Source organism: Eriocheir sinensis, unplaced genomic scaffold (genome assembly GCF_024679095.1).
Source record: "Eriocheir sinensis breed Jianghai 21 unplaced genomic scaffold, ASM2467909v1 Scaffold235, whole genome shotgun sequence".
Taxonomy (NCBI): Eukaryota; Metazoa; Arthropoda; class Malacostraca; order Decapoda; family Varunidae; genus Eriocheir; species Eriocheir sinensis.
Window position 1 is genome coordinate 158,588 of NW_026111538.1, and position 4,706 is coordinate 163,293.

Consider the following 4,706-nt stretch of genomic DNA (forward strand, 5'->3'; position numbering starts at 1 on the left):
ATCTACAAGTGGCTGGTGACTGTAAGCATCTCAGCAACCTGCATGCATCTATGCCATTCCTATCATGGTGCATGGAGCAAGCTTCACATAACACTCAGACAGAGACAGTTTAATTATGGTTACATATTAGACTCAGTTTATTGCTCAGTCTATTAGATGCAGTGCTGTTAATATTGTTAGTGGTAGTATTAGTACAATTAATGTATTTATTTTAATTAATTTATCATTATTTATTTACTATATTCTTAGTGTTTGAAAATTCCAATACTAGCATTAAGATAAACAAAAATATCAGAAATATATTTATACTCATTAATTATTATTGCTTTTCTTATTATTACTTCCTTCAATGTCCTGGCACTTTGACATCTAGTGTTTTTCTGTCTAGCAGCCAAAATTGTGGTCTTTCTGAATGTGTATGTCCTAAGTCTTCATTGGTGTATCTAGCTATATAACAAAAATCTGCATCTCTCTCCCTTCTCACCCAGTTGTCCCCGTACATCCTTTCAGTATCCAAAGAATTTCAATTTACATCTTGTAATCACTCAACTAATGCAGTGCAATCCTCATCTCTGTATTTTACCGTGTGGACATACTCTTTCCTTCCATGTTCCACTGTCGTTTGTTATTCCACATCTAACACAACCACATCCCAACAGATCCGAACACGTCCGATATCATCCAAGAGAATGTGGCAGCTGAAGGGGAGGCCAAGGGTGAAGACATTTAGCCACCCCTGAAGTACATGGCATCATTCAACCCTCTTGGTGAGCTGCAGGAATGTGCTTCCCATTGCAGTGCACCAGCTCCATGTACTGATTTTGGTATGAATACTTCATCTAGTGTTTGTTGATTGTTGTGTTATTAATCTAATTATGACTTCACAAAATAGACTGTGCAAGTCACTTAACACATGCCCTGCTCAACATCACTTTTAAGTTGTAGAATTCCTTCATATGGATGCTGATTTATGTATCCTGAAATGATTGGATATTGATTGTCTTAACATTTTTTTTTTTTTTTTTTTTTTTTTTGTCCATGATCACTGAACCATGTTACGGTATGTCTTTGGGTGTAGATCCAGGAAATGAGTTTTTGGGAGGACGTCAGACTTTTTGCGGGTGGAAGGAGCATTAGCATTACCGATTAGCCATTCTCGGCAGTCCTGGTCTTGAAAAACTGGTGGATTGACCTAAATCAGTGGGTATAACGGCCTGGACTTTGTGCCAAAGCATTGTTTTAGCCGCAGCGCGCTTTTGAGCTAGTTTTCCTGTATCACTCAGGAACATTGGGGGGCCTGGGACCCCTTTGGATCCACCAATGTAGCTATGTCTTATAATATATCTATCCTTTACAGTCTGATGGTGCATCCTTCTAGGTTGTCAAGTTTTAGTAGCTACTCATGAGAAGTATTCCTTATAATGATCATTGATTTCCAGATGGTTTGCACTAAAAAAAGTGTCGTGTAACCTGCCGCAAATAATAATCAGCTGTAGTCAACCCTTGCTTTAAAGAATCAATATGGAGGAAGGGGGTGATGTTATATCCAAAAATCTTTTACATCTGAAGTATCCAACCTTTTTGTGTATAATAAACTTTGTTTGTTACATGAACTTAAAAGTTCACAATTTCCATACATGATTCTTTTTTCCTTGTATTTGATGATTAATCCTGACATGTATTTCCATTATCAGAAGGTAATATATAGTAACAAGACAATAATACACATTATAACAATGTATATATTATAGCCCAATGAGTGCACGAGATCATTTACCTCATCAGTGACGCCAAGTCCAGGAGTCCTTCCCTAAATTCTTTGCCCAAATTTGTGACACCAAGTATAATAACTAATTTTAGTGACCATTTGCATCCATTTTTCACTTTGATTAAAAAATTGCCTCTCAACAGGTGTGAACTTGATGGGGTTGGAGGAAACTCGACTTGGCCATCAAGCTCACCACAATATAGTAAGAAACCTCTTGTTCTCAGTGATAATTTATCCTCTTTAGTTACTATTCCGTGTTGCTTTAATCACAACTAATGTGTTGGAAACATTACAGCTTAATAACATACCTCACATCTCTGCATACAAATTGAGTTCAATATTCAACTGTTACACCAGTAGGCTTCATATCTCAAAAAAAAAGTATGTAAAAAGGTTGAAATTTTGAATGATATATTTAAACTTTATTATGTTTCTATGGGTGTAGTACCGTTACGATTAGTCGAGTGATCAGCATATGGGTCTTATGTTTTTGATAGCATAGGTTCAAATTTTGCCATAGGCTGGCAATTGATAGTAACAGTAGTGTCCACAGATATCTACCTGTTTCTTGTTTATCCTGTTCCACTTTAAACCATCACTGGCCAATCTTTGAAGAGGTAGCATAACCTTCAAGTGCCACTAACAAACCTTTGTCCATTCTTCTGATGTGATCCCTTTTTTTTTTTCTCCCCACCTGCCTATAGCGCCGGTAGGTTTTCTTCAGGCGCCTGGCGGTCGGCCCAGGCCTGTCATGATGCAGGCTTTTTTTTTTTTTATAGTGGTGCCATTTAGTATTGGCTCATGCTGCCGCCCAGAACTCATCCTTGATTCACTTGGATGGTTTAGCAGGGCTTAGGTATGACTAACATTGCAGAAACAGGGAATTTTTATGTTTTTAGTGTGGCAACACATTGACAAATGTTTTAGTATGGACTGAACATCAAAGATATATATGGTAAATGGGTGCTTGTAGATTTTGACATTATATCTGTCAAGAGTCTCCAGTTGTATCCTCTCCCCCATCTCTCCTGAAAATATTACTCTTGTCAGGCAATCTAAGTGAAGCCTTCCATCGATGCTGGCGTGCAGACATAATGTCAATGCTTAGATTCACTGTCCTTATAGCACTTAAAATAATGCAATTACATGCACATATTTTATTATTTAGAATTGTGATTAAATATTTTTTCATGTATTTTCAGACATGAAAAGTGAAAATTGCTGCACACAACAGTCTGTCGTCTGCACCGGGAGGCAAGGCAGCTCAAAGCCCAGGCTGTTACAACTCCTGGGCAGTTTTTGCCCAAAGCCAGCAATTTTTTAGATCCAATAGGGGTGGATTTTTTCTGAGGTCAGGTTCAACATGCTGCAAGATGCCAAGATCTAAGCCTAGTAGGAGATATGGGTTACAAGAGAGGAGGTTTGCTCTGGCCTTATACTTTCAAAGTCCAAATGCTAATAGATTTCTGAGCACAGTATTTTACTTGTCTTCAGTTTCAACACTTCAATCATGACTCAGGGGTATTTCAGTACATGTTGGCTGGAGCAAACAGACTCTGACAGCCCTGCAGCAAAGAGCACAGGCTTTGTCAAAAGAAGAGAAACTTTGTGGGATTTGCCATTATTTAGTATTACTCTTGTTACGCCAAGAATTTTTTTCCATATACTTTGCCAAATATTGCAAGTAATGTACCATTGTTGGGCTTGCTTGTTATAAATCAGATCTTGTTCAATTAACAAGCTTTGGGTGTCTGCCACTTTCCAGTTGTAATGCAAGGAATCATTTATCTTCCCTGCTAGATATCACACGTAATGCACCATTGTTGGTTTTGCCTGTTATAAATCAGATCTTGTTCAGTTAAAAGCTTTAGGTGTCTGCCACTTTCCAATTGTAATGCAAGGAATCCCCTGCCAGATATCGCATGTAATGCACCATTGTTGGTTTTGCCTATTATAAATCAGATCTTGTTCAGCTCACAAGCTTTGAATATCTACCATTGTTTATTTTAGGTGTAATGCTTGGAAGCATTTGTTCTCTTACCTACCCAACAGTATGCAATATTTTATTGTGGATTTTGCCTGTTATATTTAATCTTGTTCAGGTAACAAGCTTTTGGTGTCTGTCTTACCTAATATGTCCTGCAGTGACACTTGGCTTGGTTTCATAATGTGAAATACAGCATGTAATTTCATCACACTAAGTGTCTATCATCACGTGTCTGGCATCATTAATGTGGCTTCCAGGAGTAATCTTGTTTGTATTACAGCTTGCAATTTTTTTTTCTGCTTTATATGATATACATAATCACATAGGTATGATTTACAAAATGTAATGGCAGTTGATATTCTTGACTAATGCCTCATAAACCTTTTTTTTTTTGTGTGTGTGTGTGGGGGGGGGGGGGGGACAGAGAGTGGTTTGTTTGGTTGGCCAGTTCAAGGAGTTTCATATCAAATTATTTTATTACATCCAACTTTAATGTGTGCTAAAAACATATGTTTTATTACATCCAACTTTAATGTGTGCTAAAAACATATATTTTATTACATCCAACTTTAATGTGTGCTAAAAACATATATTTTATTACATCCAACTTTAATGTGTGGTTCCTGCAATAAATGCTACATGTTTACTGATGTAGCCTATGAAATACATATCACTCTCTGCCCTGTAATTTGGTGTGTCACATACTGCAGCATAACTTTCCTGCTATTTTCTTACACTATGAGTTGCCTTATTTTGTCTCATTTGCTTTTATCATAATATGTGCCTCCGCTGCATAGTTGTGTCTACTGAGCTTAATATCTTCTTGACCCTGACACCAAGGTCAGAGCTTGTGAGATCATACCGTGTCCTACATTCCATTTTCACCTCCAGGCTCGCTTGTCTCCCCAGGACCACCAAGTTATTGCATTCCATTTAAGACAACTCATGTGT

At 37.5% G+C, this 4,706-nt stretch overlaps 1 long non-coding RNA gene across 1 annotated transcript; it reads left to right on the forward strand.

Moving 5' to 3' along the window:
- The first annotated feature begins 735 nt into the window (after positions 1–735).
- LOC126991063 (uncharacterized) lies at positions 736–4,081 on the forward strand. The gene is made up of 3 exons (XR_007745081.1): positions 736–824; positions 1,912–1,970; positions 2,971–4,081. It is a non-coding gene; the product is annotated as an uncharacterized LOC126991063 (long non-coding RNA).
- Positions 4,082–4,706: the final 625 nt, after the last annotated feature.